The sequence below is a fragment of the Mixophyes fleayi genome, chromosome 12 (assembly GCF_038048845.1).
Source record: "Mixophyes fleayi isolate aMixFle1 chromosome 12, aMixFle1.hap1, whole genome shotgun sequence".
Taxonomy (NCBI): Eukaryota; Metazoa; Chordata; class Amphibia; order Anura; family Limnodynastidae; genus Mixophyes; species Mixophyes fleayi.
In genome coordinates, this window is record NC_134413.1 from 85064395 (window position 1) to 85083325 (window position 18931).

Genomic DNA, 18931 nt, shown 5'->3' on the forward strand with positions numbered 1-18931 from the left:
CCTCACTGTCAGGATACATGTAATACAGACAGTCCTGGTGTCCCCTCACGCTCAGGACACATATAATACAGACAGTCCCGGTGTCCCCTCACTCTCAGGACACATGTAATACAGACAGTGCCGGTGAACCCTCACTCTCAGGACACATGTAATACAGACAGTCCCGGTGTCCCCTCACTCTCAGGATACATGTAATATAGACAGTCCCGGTGTCCTCTCACTCTCAGGACACATGTAATACAGACAGCCCGATGTCCTCTCACTCTCAGGACACATGTAATACAGACAGTCCCGGTGTCCCCTCACTCCCAGGACACATGTAATACAGACAGTCCTGGTGTTCCCTCACTCTCAGGACACATGTAATACAGACAGTCCCGGTGTCCCCTCACTCTCAGGACACATGTAATACAGACAGTCCTGGGGTTCCCTCACTCTCAGGACACATGTAATACAGACAGTCCCGTTGTCCCCTCACTGTCAGGATACATGTAATACAGACAGTCCTGGTGTCCCCTCACGCTCAGGACACATATAATACAGACAGTCCCGGTGTCCCCTCACTCTCAGGACACATGTAATACAGACAGTGCCGGTGAACCCTCACTCTCAGGACACATGTAATACAGACAGTCCCGGTGTCCCCTCACTCTCAGGATACATGTAATATAGACAGTCCCGGTGTCCTCTCACTCTCAGGACACATGTAATACAGACAGCCCGATGTCCTCTCACTCTCAGGACACATGTAATACAGACAGTCCTGGTGTTCCCTCACTCTCAGGACACATGTAATACAGACAGTCCCGGTGTCCCCTCACTCTCAGGACACATGTAATACAGACAGTCCTGGGGTTCCCTCACTCTCAGGACACATGTAATACAGACAGTCCCGCTGTCCCCTCACCCTCAGGACACATGTAATACAGACAGTCCCGGTGTCCCCTCACTCCCAGGACACATGTAATACAGACAGTCCTGGTGTTCCCTCACTCTCAGGACACATGTAATACAGACAGTCCCGGTGTCCCCTCACTCTCAGGACACATGTAATACAGACAGTCCTGGGGTTCCCTCACTCTCAGGACACATGTAATACAGACAGTCCCAGTGTCCCCTCACTCTCAGGACACATGTAATACAGACAGTCCTGGGGTTCCCTCACTCTCAGGACACATGTAATACAGACAGTCCCGCTGTCCCCTCACCCTCAGGACACATGTAATACAGACAGTCCCGGTGTCCCCTCACTCCCAGGACACATGTAATACAGACAGTCCTGGTGTTCCCTCACTCTCAGGACACATGTAATACAGACAGTCCCAGTGTCCCCTCACTCTCAGGACACATGTAATACAGACAGTCCCGGGGTGACCCCTCACTGTCAGGACACATGTAATACAGACAGTCCCGGTGTCCCCTCACTCACAGGACACATGTAATACAGACAGTCCTGGTGTTCCCTCACTCTCAGGACACATGTAATACAGACAGTCCCGGTGTCCCCTCACTCTCAGGACACATGTAATACAGACAGTCCTGGGGTTCCCTCACTCTCAGGACACATGTAATACAGACAGTCCCGCTGTCCCCTCACCCTCAGGACACATGTAATACAGACAGTCCCGGTGTCCCCTCACTCCCAGGACACATGTAATACAGACAGTCCTGGTGTTCCCTCACTCTCAGGACACATGTAATACAGACAGTCCCGGTGTCCCCTCACTTTCAGGACACATGTAATACAGACAGTCCTGGGGTTCCCTCACTCTCAGGACACATGTAATACAGACAGTCCCAGTGTCCCCTCACTCTCAGGACACATGTAATACAGACAGTCCCGGGGTGACCCCTCACTGTCAGGACACATGTAATACAGACAGTCCCGGGGTGACCCCTCACTCTCAGGACACATGTAATACAGACAGCCCGATGTCCTCTCACTCTCAGGACACATGTAATACAGACAGTCCCGGTGTCCCCTCACTCCCAGGACACATGTAATACAGACAGTCCTGGTGTTCCCTCACTCTCAGGACACATGTAATACAGACAGTCCTGGGGTTCCCTCACTCTCAGGACACATGTAATACAGACAGTCCCGGTGTCCCCTCACTCTCAGGACACATGTAATACAGACAGTCCCGGGGTGACCCCTCACTCTCAGGACACATGTAATACAGACAGTCCCGGTGTCCCCTCACTCTCAGGACACATGTAATACAGACAGTCCCGGTGTCCCCTCACTCCCAGGACACATGTAATACAGACAGTCCTGGTGTTCCCTCACTCTCAGGACACATGTAATACAGACAGTCCCGGTGTCCCCTCACTCTCAGGACACATGTAATACAGACAGTCCCGGGGTGACCCCTCACTGTCAGGACACATGTAATACAGACCTGTTTAAAATCAATGGTTCCATCTTTTTCCCATTTCTTGGTATTATTTCATCAACAATAATATTTTGGTTGATTTTCTGTTTCCCAGTTGTACGTGGAATTATTTTGTAGGCTCTTATATTTCTTTTATCTGCTGTTAGTTTAGTCATCAAAGCAGCCAATCCCCTGGTAATATCTTCTGTGATCTCTTTTCCAGCTGTCACTTGTTGCTTCATTTCCTCTTCTATTTTGAGATGAGACATCTAATATTGAGTAATTTCAACCGTTGTAATCATGTAATTCTCATTTGTTGCAGAATCATTTACAAATCAAGTTGCTGGATATGTATCACTCTCAGTCTGGCTGGAATCAGTTATTCCTTCTAATGTTGGGAGCGTTGGACAGCTGCTGGCTACATACATGTCCTGTATCTGACCCTCCGCCCTCCTCTGGTTGATGCACTAATGTAGTTACCGCCGGCTTGGAGTAGCCGTGAGCCAATGTCTCTCTTTACTGTCATTCTTGCTGCCATGTGGTGTTCAGTGGCTGTCACCAGCGGAGGTGACCAGAGAAGGCCTGCAGCAATGACACTTAGGGACCAGCAGCTGATGGGAGATGGGAGTCAGTACATCTAATCCTGTTCTTGTTGTGATGACTCCTTCGCACTAACATATAATTTCCACAGACTTCACAAAGTGGTAATTGTTTAAGGGATATAGGTCGACTAACCGGCGTCCCACGCAGTCAGCTAATAAGGAAAGGCTCTGAGACAAGTATTTGGCAAAATTATTTTGGTCACAGCTTTATTAAACACTTCCAAACTTGGCAGACAAGCGGCGTGCAAGGCTAATAAAATATATCACCTTTTCCAGTTCCATCTGGAAAAATAGAGCGTGTTCTGCCTACTACCATATAGGCACCGCAACAATGTCCTCTTGAGACCCGCCCCTTGGCATTAATTACCCTCCAATTGCTGAAACCTGGCCTGCCGCTGGTATTGGCCCAACCGTTGAAGCTGGAACCAGGCATACGGCCGTCTACCCAGGTCGATACTGCCTGGTGTTCTCTAGAAAAATATTACCACCTTTTCCAGTTCCATTTGGACAAATAGGGCGTGTTCTGCCTACTTTCATGTAGGCACCGCAACAATGCCCTCCGGAGACCAGCCCCCTTGGCATAAATCACCCTCCAATAAACCTGGCACGCCGCTAGTATTGGCCCAACCGTTGAAGCTGGAACCAGGCGTGCGTCCGTCTTCCCTGGGTGATACTGCCCGGCCCTGCTGGCTCCCCACTTCCTATGACTTGCTTGCTACTTTCCCGCCCTTCCAACTGTGACAAAGCAATTTGAGCAATAAATTATATTCACAAAGCATACAATGACAACAACATTACATGTCAAGCATGTACCAAGATTACATATATAAAGTGCTTGATATATAGTATATATTTTACATCTTGTTTTTATTTATTTTTTAAAGAAATTCCTGCATGTACTGTAGGGGATGGGTGGGTGGGAGACTGAAAAACTATGTATAATAAGCTTCCTTCCCCCTCTCCTTTAACTACTTTCACCATGTCCTGCCTCCTGTCTCGCCCCTGCCCCCTCCTTTCCCTGAGTGGCTGCCTGCACTGCTCCGGTGTAACAGAATATTACGGGCTGTGCTGTCTGCACCCCCTGTCTGCATGTCACTTGCACCGGGCCGCCTAGCGACCATCCTCCCTTATTCCTCTTCGGCGCTATTGCTGCACCTGCGATTCCTTTTAGATTTGTGAGAAGATGATTATGTGGGAGGCACAGACCTGATCTCAGTGCAGCCATCTCCATCTGACGTCTGCATGTCATTATATATGATATTACTTAGTATTATGTGCGCCCCCATCACAGACAGTATGATACTGCAGGTATTCTAGTTGTATTCAGCAGACTATTGACCATTTATGAGATCTTTTGGGGGTCTCTGAAGAGTGGAAAAGTAAAGCTCACTGGTCCATGAAGATCTTATGAGCCATTAAATCTTAATTGTGGTGCAGTTCCTCTAGATATGAGTTAATGACCCTTCCTCCAACATCGTCTACTACACGGGAAGGGGGGGGGGAAGATAAAGGACAAGTTATCTAATATCTCACCTCATCCACCACTTATCTACATCCCACTTACCTCCTGTCTGCCTCCCTTGTCTCCTAATGGCTCGTCTTCTGCCCCTGGATGTATCCGTCATGTCTGCATTGTAACTTTGCTTAGTCCCCACCATGGCTCTGAAGGCAGCGGCCCCTTTCATGCTCCGTGCTTGTCAGCTCTATGTCTCTCCTTATGTCTACTCCAACGTTAGCCCAGCCTAAGCCGATCACAAATTATCAGCCAGTGTCTCAGCTTGTTCCAACGCGTTTTACCGGTCTGTACCTGGCACCTATCATAACATCATCATCATCATCATCATTTATTTATATAGCGCCCTATTTATAACATGCTCCATACTCAGAAATGTAAGCACCCTCTATCCCTTATCGTCTGTCCATCCAGAGTGTAGTCATTAAGTACTTATATCCATCCTATACCTATGTCCTGACCCATATCAGCAATCCATCCCCTCTCACTACTCCTACTTCTTAATATATCCTCTTTATTCCATTTATATTCTCTTCCATTCTTTTTATAGTCATCTATTAAATATAAATATTTTATCCTACTTCATTCCACTTGATCCAAACTCTTTTCATTTTCTGGCTGGATGGAGAATGTTCTAAAACCCTGTAGGTTTACGATAGACTGATGTTTGTATAGTATTGTTTTTATGCAGTGATGTCTAACCTGTGACACTCCAGGTGTTGTGAAACTACAAGTCCCAGCATGCTTTGCCAGTAGATAACTAGCAGATTACTGGCAGAGCATGCTGGGACTTGTGGCTTCACAACACCTGGAGTGTCACAGGTTAGACATCAGCATCAGTGCCCTCTACAATAAAAGCAATACTATGCAATCATCCATCTATCACACACCTACAGGCCGCCCAGCATATCTGAGATGGACCAGCTGTCACCCAGGACACATAAAGATGTCCTTCATTTACAGCCAAGCTCTGAGATACATTCGGATTTGTTCAGTGAGGACAGAAAACAACATCTGTTATCACTGAGAAATACATTCCTACAACAAGGATACCATCCAATAGTTATAGATGAACAGATCCACAGGGCCACAAGGATCCCAAGGAGTAGCCTCCTGGATTACAAACAGAAGGAGGTTAACAGCAGGGTGCCCCTAGTGACCAATTACAATCCCCATCTTGGGGATAATTGCTTCTGACCTTCAACCCATATTTCAGAAAGACAATGGACTGAAGTAAATATTCCCAGATTTACCTCTCCTTTCATACAAACAACCTCCAAATGTATGAAATCTCCTCATTAGAAGTGCCCTCCCATCACCATCAAAGACTGGTACCTTCTCTTGCAAAAACTAAAAATGCAAAACCTGCACCTATGTCCTACCAACAAACACAGTCCACATACCCAACACATAACGGGACTATAAAATCATTGACACATTCTCATGTACATCCTCCAATGTGGTGTACATGATACAGTGTACAAGGTGCCCTGAGGGAATCTACATTGGAGAGACCAAGCAGAAACTGTAATTCAGGATGAATTTACGCAGACACACAATAAGGAAGTCTCTGGACACCCCTGTGGGTAAACACTTCTCTGGATCAGGACACAGTATGACAGGTTTAAAAGTCCTAATACTGAAAGGTCTTTTTAAAAATGACAGGGAGAGAAAAATATGGGAATATAAGATGATAAGAACATTCCAGTCATTGACTAAAGGACTCAATCTAACACCTGGATTTATGACCCACTACATGGACACAGTTCACACCTCACAGCAGAGTGACTCCAGACCTCCGATTTTTACTCATCCATCCCTAACCTCCTTTTTATTACTTTAGTTGATCTTATTGATGTATTCGTCAGCCAATAAAGGTATCACTCCTACAATGCTTTAGTCTTTTTTGTCACGAAAGTATTTAACATCACATAGATTTTTCTGGCTAACACGGTACTGCAATAATAATAAAAAAATATTTTTTGCTACACATTTTTACCTGTCCCTAGAAAGTACACAAACTAGAATATATTACGAGTGGATGAACAATTATACAGAATACACCATATATATTTATATATGTATCTATAACCATAAATTGTTCGCCCGCTGTTAATATGTTCCGGGACGTTCATGCGGCATGGCCATCCTCATCATCATCATCATCATCATCATTTATTTATATAGCGCCAACATATTCCGTAGCGCATGGCCATGTTATTAGTATCGGGTGTGCGGACCACCTTTGTAGCTGCCGCTTCTATGGCTGTGCCCGTTTGCACCTATTTAAACGGTTCCTTTAGATCTTTCCTTATGTCACTCGTAGCTTTTATACTTTTGCATTTGGAGATCAACTTGTGACATAAATTGTAAATATTTGTACAAAAGAAGTCTTTATTAAGGATAACTATATATTACCCACTATTTCTGTTTTACTACATTACTATATATAATCCCTCTATTTCTGTTTTACTACATTACTATATATAATCCCACTATTTCTGTTTTACTACATTACTATATATCATCCCACTATTTATATTTTTATTACATTACTATATATCATCCCACTATTTATATTTTTATTACATTACTATATATCATCCCACTATTTATATTTTTATTACATTACTATATATCATCCCACTATTTATATTTTTATTACATTACTATATATAATCCCACTATTTCTTTTTTTTAAATTCTTTATTTTGGTTGGTCATATAAGCAAATACAGGGAATAAGACTGTTATTATTGAACAGACGTATAAAAACAGTCAGAACAATTGAATCAACATGTACATAGAAGCTTATAATGAGACAACCATTTTTACAATTTTATATGCGGTATCAAATTGTATATAACTGTAGTGAAAGTGTGAAATGTGGGAGTGGGGGGAAGGGAGTCAGAGAGGAGGGGGGGGGGGAGACCACAAAGCAGGTATATGAAAGAGCTCAGGGGGTGGAGAGTGTGTAGACGACTCAAGAAGATAAGGGGGCAAAGCGTATAAGGGAGCCGGACTTACCCCACATGGGTCCTTATCACGGGGCTAATTGTTAGGGGGACGCGAGCTTTCCACAAACTGCCAAGGAGCCCAAACCTGGTTAAAGACATGGCCTCTATCATGGAGGTAGACCTGTTCCATGGCTGCGACATGCCAGATTTGTTTTTTAAGGGCTGTTAGAGAGGGAGGGGACGTTTTTTTCCAGTTTAGCGCGATAAGGGATTTAGCCGCTGTCAGTATATGTGAAGCTAGTTTTTTGGAAAATTTGTCAAGCTCTGGAGGAGGATAACATAGTAGAAACACCCAGGGGTCCTTTGCAACGGGAGCCTCAAATAGAGAGTTTAGAATGCCACAAACCACATCCCAGAAGGAGGAGATAATTGGGCAGGTCCACCATATATGGAGCATTGTTCCCCTGTGGCCACAACCCCTCCAACAATAAGGTGAAGAAGAGGGAAACATGCTGTGGAGTCGAGTAGGGGTATAATACCAACGGTAATAGATTTTATAAGAGGTTTCTTTAAGTTTGGTGGATATGGAGCTTTTAGCTATCCCCAGTCTCATGTCCTCCCATGCTTCATCGTCCGGAGGGGGGCCTAGATCCTTTTCCCAATCAGCCTCATGTGCCCTCGGAGTAGGAAGGACAGCAGCAATAAATATACCATAAAGTTGGGATATCAAGCCTCTGTCTCTAGGGTGATTTTTACAAAGATCTTCAAAGGGGGTTAGATCTCGCAAAACATAAGTAGGTGGCAGTGACGCTGGAGTTCCGCCAGTGAGAGCCAGTGGTTTGCTTTGGAGAAGTCTATCGGGAATTTAAGGCCAGCTTTATTCCAAAGACGAGCTCTCGCGGCGGAGAGTCCAGGAGGGAATACAGGATTGTGCCAAATGGGGGTTAAGGGGGATAGTTGTGTGGTAAGCTTCAGTTTAAAGGAGTAAAAATCCCATAGCTTGATGTCAAACTTGATAGTAGGGAGCATTTTAGATGCAGGAGGACGATGTGCAGGGGAGAGACCCCATAAGGGTGTAAGATAGGGCAAGGTATTTATAAGCCGATTCTATATCGAGCCAGGAAGTGGAGCCTGGGGGGGCATATGAGGTAACAATTTGTGAAAAGTGGGAGGCCAGGTAATATAGTTTAATATCGGGAAGACCTCTGCCGCCAGAAGAGATTGGCATCCCACTATTTCTGTTTTACTACATTACTATATATCATCCCACTATTTCTGTTTTACTACATTACTATATATCATCCCACTATTTCTATTTTACTACATTACTATATATCATCCCACTATTTCTGTTTTACTACATTACTATATATCATCCCACTATTTCTGTTTTACTACATTACTATATATCATCCCACTATTTCTATTTTACTACATTACTATATATCATCCCACTATTTCTGTTTTACTACATTACTATATATCATCCCTCTATTTCTGTTTTACTACATTACTATATATAATCCCTCTATTTCTGTTTTACTACATTACTATATATAATCCCTCTATTTCTGTTTTACTACATTACTATATATCATCCCACTATTTATATTTTTATTACATTACTATATATCATCCCACTATTTCTATTTTTATTACATTACTATATATCATCCCACTATTTCTGTTTTACTACATTACTATATATCATCCCACTATTTCTGTTTTACTACATTACTAAATATCATCACACTATTTCTGTTTTACTACATTACTATATATCATCCCACTATTTCTGTTTTACTACATTACTTTATATTATCCCACTATTTCTGTTTTACTACATTACTATATATCATCCCACTATTTCTATTTTCATTACATTACTATATATAATCCCTCTATTTCTGTTTTACTACATTACTATATATTACCCACTATTTCTGTTTTACTACATTACTATATATAATCCCTCTATTTCTGTTTTACTACATTACTATATATCATCCCACTATTTCTGTTTTACTACATTACTATATATCATCCCAGTATTTCTCTATTGTGGTATAAACGTTTGTCTCCTTAATATAAGAAGTTGACGTGTCTATAAAATGGGGATATAACATTATAGGATATTGATTACAAAGAAGGAGGATCCTCTTCGGTCATAGAACACCCCCATAGCTGCAGACCCCCCCCCACCCGCACTGTAATAAGCTCTCTCTGATTAGGAACCAGAATGTTTCCGCCTTTGGCGTCTGATAATAAGATGAAGATTTGTTACCAGCTGCATTGTGTCATTTACCACAAACTCTCACTTCCTGTTCATTGTGACTTCACAACATGGCCCAAGACAGTAAACATCTCTCAGCCCTTGTTACACATTAATGTGCCTTATATTGCATGAATTAATGACAGTATATGATAATAGATGTACTTTGTGATATAATGGGGGTGTTTCATAGTTTTATTCCAGAAGATGTGTACATAGGAGAGTCGTTTTATTCATTATTTTATTGATTTGGGTACTGGGGCCACCCTGGGCTGATAGTGGCAAAATTGATGGTAGAACAGCATGGGGTCCCCAGAGACAGGGACAGTTTGGAGGTGGTGTTGGGTGGGAGTATTTGCTTATGGACCCATGAGGTCCTAATCATACTTGCCAACTCTCCCGGAAAGTCCGGGAGACTCCCAAAATTCGGGTCAGTCTCCCGGGCTCCCGGGGGAGCCGGCATTTCTCCCGGATCCAAGATTTCACAGAGAATCGCGTCATTTGACGCGATTCTCGGTGAATCACGCCATTTTGGAGGGCGGGAGGGGCCAATCGCATCATTTTGGCCCCGCCCCCCGCGGCGGGCAGCACGGTTTCGCGGGGGGTGGGGCCAAAATTACGCGGTTGGCCTTGCCCTGCCCCCTCCCGCCCTCCAGTCACGCCCCCAACTCCCGGAAGCAAGTTTCCGGGAGTTGGCAAGTATCGTCCTAATCCAGCTCAGCTCTGGCTGCATGTGAACAAAGGGGTTAACACTTCCCCTGACACTGAAGTGAATGTAGGAGCCAGGCTGATCCACCTTCATAGCCAGGTGTGCACTATGAGGGTAAAACTCCCAATACGTCAGCTGGTTTTCCAGGTTTATTAGAGAATAAGTAACATATTTCAGGTGCAGATTGGTTGTTCGGATAAGTACTGTAACACTTTGTGGCTGCCACCACTGTTAGAGATGTACCAGATATTGTAAATGCCCGTTCTATGCATTTCACTACAGTTATGCAGATTGGTAAAAGTGCACATTCAAGCTACTTCCACGCTCTTACTATCAGAGTGTCCACCTTTCTGTACAAGGCAGTTAGTGTCCTCTGGAAGCGTGTAGTACAGACAACGGGTCACCGGGCACACCTCACAGCAGCCGCAACGTGTTACAGTAAGAGTCTGTACGACAAATTGTTAGTACAATATTTTACATATCACATAATCATCCTGGAAAAAATTTCTTGGTGTATTGCAAATTTGTACTTGTTTATAGCACATCTGGTTGATTTAATTTTGTATATTAATAATCCAAAATGGAACATATCATAATCGCCAAACACGTCGACCATGGCTCATAGAGTTATTTCCATGAAGTAGTATATACATATGAGATGGAGAGGGGGTGGGAACATTGGAGAGCTGAGGCAGTGTGGGAGGTGGGGTAAGGGCTCTCCTGGCCTGCTGTTATACGCTCGTAATCCTTCTCTCCTGGCCTGCAGCTTCACGCTCATAGTCCTGCTCTCCTGTTCTGTAGCTACAAACTCCTAATCTTGATCTCCTGTCCTGTAGCTACAAACTACTAATGCTGCTCTCCTGGCCTGCAACTTCATGCTCATAGTCCTGCTCTCCTGGTCTGTATCTTCAAACTCCTAATCTTGATCTCCTTTCCTGTAGCTACAAACTACTAATGCTGCTCTCCTGGCCTGCAACTTCATGCTCATAGTCCTGCTCTCCTGGTCTGTAGCTTCAAACTCCTAATCTTGATCTCCTGTCCTGTAGCTACAAACTACTAATGCTGCTCTCCTGGCCTGCAACTTCATGCTCATAGTTATCCTCTACTGCCTTGCAGATTCACTCTTCTAATCCTACCCTCTCTGGCTTCACCTTCACTGGCTCTCTTTCCCCTTCAGAAACCTCTTTAAACTCCCCACTGTCACCTACAAGGCCCTCATCCATTTCACTGTCCCTTATATCTCTAACCTCCTCTCCATCCACACTCCCGCCCTTTCCCTGCGTTCGGCCAATTACCGTCGCCTTTCCTCTGCACTGATCACCTCATCCCATGCCAGAATTCAAGACTTCTCCCATGCTGCCCAACTTCAATGGAACAACCTCCCTCCCTCCATCTGCTTGTCCCCTAAAGTTGGCTCCTTCAAACGGGCTCTCAAAACCCATCTGTTCCTTAAGGTCTACCAACCATCCACATAACCTTATTGTTCTCATCACCTCCCAGGTTCCTGTCTCCTCTTGTACTTGATCCCCTCTACTGACTCCCCTTGTGACTGCTGTCTGTTTCCCCTCCCCTTAGTATGTGAACTTGTATGAGCAGGGCCCTCTTCCCGTCTGTCTCACTACCATTTATTCTACTCCTTCATCACTGTACTTGCTCTGCTTGAAGTCTTGGCCATACTTGTTCTACTCTGTACTGTTGTACCCTCTGTACTGTCTGTACTGTATTTTTGTATTTTGTATGGCGCTGTGGACACCTTGTTGCGCCATATAAAGAAAGAATAATAATGCCCTCATGGCCTGCAGCTACACCCCCCTGTCCTGCTCTCCTGGACTGCAGCTACAATTCTAGTCTTGTTCTACAATCCCTCAGCTATACACTCCTAGTCCTGCTCTCCTGCTCTGCAGCTACACTCTTATAACTGCTCTTCTTTCCCCTAGCTATACATTTGTAGTCCTACTTCCTTGGCCTGCAGCAACACTCCTTGTCCTGTCCTCCTGGCTTGCATCTACACTCCTAATCCTTCTCTCCTTTCCTGTAGCTACACACTCCTAATGCTGCTCTCCTGCCCTGTAGCTACTCACTCTTAATCCTGTTCCCCTGGCTTGCAGCTACACACTTCTAGTCCTATTCTCCTGGCCAGAAGTTTCACTCTCCGAATCCTGCCCTCCTGGCCTGCAGCTACACACTCATACTTCTTCTCTCCTGGCATGTAGCTGCACTTCTATTCCTGCTCTCCTGGCCTGCAACTACTCAGTGCTAGTGCCAGAGCCGTAACTTAAAATTCTAGTGCCTGGGGAGAGACAGACAAATGCTGCCCACCTAGCCCTTTATTGTAAAAAATGAACCTAAAATACTCCTAAACTTCACCCCCCCTTCAGCGTTACAGCATGGGCGGTCTCTCCTATCGCACAGCCCTAGTTATGGTTCTGGCTAGTTCTGCTCTCCTGGCTTACAGCTACACACTCTTAATCCGGGCAGCACAGTGGCCTAGTGGTTAGCACGTCTGCCTCACAGCACTGGGGTCATGAGTTCGATTCCCGACCATGGCCTTATCTGTGTGGAGTTTGTATGTTCTCCCTGTGTTTGCGTGGGTTTCCTCCGGGTGCTCCGGTTTCCTCCCACACTCCAAAAACATACTGGTAGGTTAATTGGCTGCAATCAAAAATTGACCCTAGTCTCTGTCTGTCTCCCTCTCTGTCTGTCTTTGTGTGAGTGTGTGTATATATTAGGGAATTTAGACTGTAAGCTCCAATGGGGCAGGGACTGATGTGAATGAGTTCTCTGTACAGCGCTGCGGAATTAGTGGCGCTATATAAATAAATGATGATGATGAATCCTTCTCTCATTCTTCTCATCCTGCCCTCATGGCCTGAAGCTACACAATCATAGTATTGCTCTCTTGGCTTGAAGCTACACACTCCTCATCCTGCTCTCCTGGCCTGCCGTTACACAATCCTAGTCCTGCTCGCTGGGCCAGCAGCTGCTCACTTCTAGTCTTGATATCCTGGCTTGCAGTTACACTCTCCTAGGCCTGCTCTCCTATCCCATAGCTACACACTGCTTGTCCTGCTCTCCAGGCTTGTATCTACACTCCTAGGCCTGCTCTCCTGTCCCCCAGCTACATACTCCTAGTTCTGGTCTCCTGGCCTGCAGCTACACTCCTTGTCTTGCTCTCCTGTCCCCCAGCTACACATTCATATTCCTGCTCTTTTGTTTCCCAGCTATACACTACCTGTCCTGCTCTCCTGGCTTGCAGTTATACACTTCTAGTCCTGTTCTCCTGTCTCCCAGCTACACACCCCTTGGCCTACATCTTGGCCTGCACCTACACACTCATAGTCTTGCTATTTTGTCTCCCAGCTACACACTCCTAGTTCTGCTCTCCTGGCTTGTATCTACACTCTTAGACCTGATCTCCTTTCCACCAGCTATACATTCCTAGTCCTGCAGCAACACTACCAGTTCTGCTTTCCTGCAGCTACACTTCTAGTCGTGCTCTTTTGTCTTCCAGCTACACACTACCTATCCTGCTCTCCTGGCCTGCAGCAACACTTCTAGTCCTGCTCTCCTGCCCCCCAGTTAAACACTCGTAGGCCTGGTATTCTGTCCCCTAGTTACACACTCATAGTCTTGCTCTTTTGTCTCCCAGGTATACACTACCAGTCCTGCTCTCTTGGCCTACAGCTACACTTCTAGTTTTGTTCTCCTGTCCCCCCAGCTACACACCCATTGTCTTGCTCTTCTGGCCTACAGCTACACACTTCTAGTCCTGTTCTGTCCCCCAGCTACACATTCATATTCCTGCTCTTTTGTTTCCCAGCTATACACTACCTGTCCTGCTCTCCTGGCTTGCAGTTATACACTTCTAGTCCTGTTCTCCTGTCTCCCAGCTACACACCCCTTGGCCTACATCTTGGCCTGCACCTACACACTCATAGTCTTGCTATTTTGTCTCCCAGCTACACACTCCTAGTTCTGCTCTCCTGGCTTGTATCTACACTCTTAGACCTGATCTCCTTTCCACCAGCTATACATTCCTAGTCCTGCAGCAACACTACCAGTTCTGCTTTCCTGCAGCTACACTTCTAGTCGTGCTCTTTTGTCTTCCAGCTACACACTACCTATCCTGCTCTCCTGGCCTGCAGCAACACTTCTAGTCCTGCTCTCCTGCCCCCCAGTTAAACACTCGTAGGCCTGGTATTCTGTCCCCTAGTTACACACTCATAGTCTTGCTCTTTTGTCTCCCAGGTATACACTACCAGTCCTGCTCTCCTGGCCTGCAGCTACACTCCTTGTCTTGCTCTCCTGTCCCCCAGCTACACATTCATATTCCTGCTCTTTTGTTTCCCAGCTATACACTACCTGTCCTGCTCTCCTGGCTTGCAGTTATACACTTCTAGTCCTGTTCTCCTGTCTCCCAGCTACACACCCCTTGGCCTACATCTTGGCCTGCACCTACACACTCATAGTCTTGCTATTTTGTCTCCCAGCTACACACTCCTAGTTCTGCTCTCCTGGCTTGTATCTACACTCTTAGACCTGATCTCCTTTCCACCAGCTATACATTCCTAGTCCTGCAGCAACACTACCAGTTCTGCTTTCCTGCAGCTACACTTCTAGTCGTGCTCTTTTGTCTTCCAGCTACACACTACCTATCCTGCTCTCCTGGCCTGCAGCAACACTTCTAGTCCTGCTCTCCTGCCCCCCAGTTAAACACTCGTAGGCCTGGTATTCTGTCCCCTAGTTACACACTCATAGTCTTGCTCTTTTGTCTCCCAGGTATACACTACCAGTCCTGCTCTCCTGGCCTACAGCTACACTTCTAGTTTTGTTCTCCTGTCCCCCCAGCTACACACCCATTGTCTTGCTCTTCTGGCCTACAGCTACACACTTCTAGTCCTGTTCTGTCCCCCAGTTACACACTCCTTGTCCTGCATCTTGGCCTACAGCTGCACACTCTTTGTCCTGCTCTCCTGTCCCTCAGCTACACACTCCTTGTCCTGCATCTTGGCCTACAGCTGCACACTCCTTGTCCTGCTCTCCTGTCCCCAGCTGCACACTCTTTGTCCTGCTCTCCTGTCCCTCAGCTACACACTCCTTGTCCTGCATCTTGGCCTACAGCTGCACACTCCTTGTCCTGCTCTCCTGTCCCCAGCTACACACTCCTTGTCCTGCTCTCCTGTCCTCCAGCTATACACTCCTTGTCCTGCTCTCCTGTCCTCCAGCTACACTCCTTGTCCTGCTCTCCTATGCCCCAGCTACACACTCCTTGTCCTGCTCTCCTGTTCCCCAGCTACACACTCCTTGTCCTGCTCTCCTGTCCCCTAGCTACACACTCCTTGTCCTGCTCTCTTGTCCTCCAGCTACACTCCTTGTCCTGCTCTCCTGTCCCCCAGCTACACACTCCTTGTCCTGCTCTCCTGTCCTCCAGCTACACTCCTTGTCCTGCTCTCCTATGCCCCAGCTACACACTCCTTGTCCTGCTCTCCTGTCCTCCAGCTACACTCCTTGTCCTGCTCTCCTGTCCCCCAGCTACGCACTCCTTGTCCTGCTCTCCTGTCCCCCAGCTATACACTCCTTGTCCTGCTCTCCTGTCCTCCAGCTACACTCCTTGTCCTGCTCTCCTATGCCCCAGCTACACACTACTTGTTCTACTCTGTACTGTTGTACCCTCTGTACTGTCTGTACTGTATTTTTGTATTTTGTATGGCGCTGTGGACACCTTGTTGCGCCATATAAATAAAGAATAATAATGCCCTCATGGCCTGCAGCTACACACCCCTGTCCTGCTCTCCTGGACTGCAGCTACAATTCTAGTCTTGTTCTACAATCCCTCAGCTATACACTCCTAGTCCTGCTCTCCTGCTCTGCAGCTACACTCTTATAACTGCTCTTCTTTCCCCTAGCTATACATTTGTAGTCCTACTTCCTTGGCCTGCAGCAACACTCCTTGTCCTGTCCTCCTGGCTTGCATCTACACTCCTAATCCTTCTCTCCTTTCCTGTAGCTACACACTCCTAATGCTGCTCTCCTGCCCTGTAGCTACTCACTCTTAATCCTGTTCCCCTGGCTTGCAGCTACACACTTCTAGTCCTATTCTCCTGGCCAGAAGTTTCACTCTCCTAATCCTGCCCTCCTGGCCTGCAGCTACACACTCATACTTCTTCTCTCCTGGCATGTAGCTGCACTTCTATTCCTGCTCTCCTGGCCTGCAACTACTCAGTGCTAGTGCCAGAGCCGTAACTTAAAATTCTAGTGCCTGGGGAGAGACAGACAAATGCTGCCCACCTAGCCCTTTATTGTAAAAAATGAACCTAAAATACTCCTAAACTTCACCCCCCCCCAGCGTTACAGCATGGGCGGTCTCTCCTGTCGCACAGCCCTAGTTATGGTTCTGGCTAGTTCTGCTCTCCTGGCTTACAGCTACACACTCTTAATCCTTCTCTCATTCTTCTCATCCTGCCCTCATGGCCTGAAGCTACACAATCATAGTATTGCTCTCTTGGCTTGAAGCTACACACTCCTCATCCTGCTCTCCTGGCCTGCCGTTACACAATCCTAGTCCTGCTCGCTGGGCCAGCAGCTGCTCACTTCTAGTCTTGATATCCTGGCTTGCAGTTACACTCTCCTAGGCCTGCTCTCCTATCCCATAGCTACACACTCCTAGTCCTGCTCTCCTGCCCTACATCTACACTCCTAGTTTTGCTCTCCTGGTCTGCAGCTACACTTTTAGACCTGCTCTCTTTTCCCCCAGCTATACATTCCTAGTCCTGCTACCTTGGCTTGCAGCAACAGTACTAGTCCTGCTCTCCTTTTCCACCAGCTCTACATTCCTAGTCCTGCAGCAACACTAACAGTCCTGCTCTCCTGCCCCCCAGTTACACACTCCTTGTCCTGCTCTCCGGGCTTGTATCTACACTCCTAGTCTTGTTCTCCTGTCCCCCAGCTAGACACCAATTGTCCTGCTCTCCTGGCCTACAGCTACACACACACTTTTGTCTCCCAGCTATACACTACCTGTCTTGCTCTCCTGTCCCCCAGTTACACACTCCTAGTCCTGCTCTCTTGGCTTGTATCTACACTCTTAGACCTGCTCTCCTTTCCACCAGCTATAGATTCCTAGTCCTTCTTACTTGGCCTGCAGCAACACTACCAGTCCTGCTTTCCTGTCCCCAAGCTACACACTGCTTGTCCTGCTCTCCAGGCTTGTATCTACACTCCTAGGCCTGCTCTCCTGTCCCCCAGCTACATACTCCTAGTTCTGGTCTCCTGGCCTGCAGCTACACTCCTTGTCTTGCTCTCCTGTCCCCCAGCTACACATTCATATTCCTGCTCTTTTGTTTCCCAGCTATACACTACCTGTCCTGCTCTCCTGGCTTGCAGTTATACACTTCTAGTCCTGTTCTCCTGTCTCCCAGCTACACACCCCTTGGCCTACATCTTGGCCTGCACCTACACACTCATAGTCTTGCTATTTTGTCTCCCAGCTACACACTCCTAGTTCTGCTCTCCTGGCTTGTATCTACACTCTTAGACCTGATCTCCTTTCCACCAGCTATACATTCCTAGTCCTGCAGCAACACTACCAGTTCTGCTTTCCTGCAGCTACACTTCTAGTCGTGCTCTTTTGTCTTCCAGCTACACACTACCTATCCTGCTCTCCTGGCCTGCAGCAACACTTCTAGTCCTGCTCTCCTGCCCCCAGTTACACACTCGTAGGCCTGGTATTCTGTCCCCTAGTTACACACTCATAGTCTTGCTCTTTTGTCTCCCAGGTATACACTACCTGTCCTGCTCTCCTGGCCTACAGCTACACTTCTAGTTTTGTTCTCCTGTCCCCCCAGCTACACACCCATTGTCTTGCTCTTCTGGCCTACAGCTACACACTTCTAGTCCTGTTCTGTCCCCCAGTTACACACTCCTTGTCCTGCATCTTGGCCTACAGCTGCACACTCTTTGTCCTGCTCTCCTGTCCCTCAGCTACACACTCCTTGTCCTGCATCTTGGCCTACAGCTGCACACTCCTTGTCCTGCTCTCCTGTCCCCAGCTGCACACTCTTTGTCCTGCTCTCCTGTCCCTCAGCTACACACTCCTTGTCCTGCATCTTGGCCTACAGCTGCACACTCCTTGTCCTGCTCTCCTGTCCCCAGCTACACACTCCTTGTCCTGCTCTCCTGTCCTCCAGCTACACACTCCTTGTCCTGCTCTCCTGTCCCCCAGCTATACACTCCTTGTCCTGCTCTCCTGTCCTCCAGCTACACTCCTTGTCCTGCTCTCCTATGCCCCAGCTACACACTCCTTGTCCTGCTCTCCTGTTCCCCAGCTACACACTCCTTGTCCTGCTCTCCTGTCCCCCAGCTACACACTCCTTGTCCTGCTCTCTTGTCCTCCAGCTACACTCCTTGTCCTGCTCTCCTGTCCCCCAGCTACACACTCCTTGTCCTGCTCTCCTGTCCTCCAGCTACACTCCTTGTCCTGCTCTCCTATGCCCCAGCTACACACT

General features: G+C 46.8%; 1 protein-coding gene across 2 annotated transcripts in view; it reads right to left on the bottom strand.

Annotated features, from left to right (window-relative positions):
* ARHGAP30 (Rho GTPase activating protein 30) overlaps positions 1-18931 on the bottom strand; it is a 54685-nt gene that overhangs the window by 33177 nt on the left and 2577 nt on the right. The window lies entirely within an intron of this gene.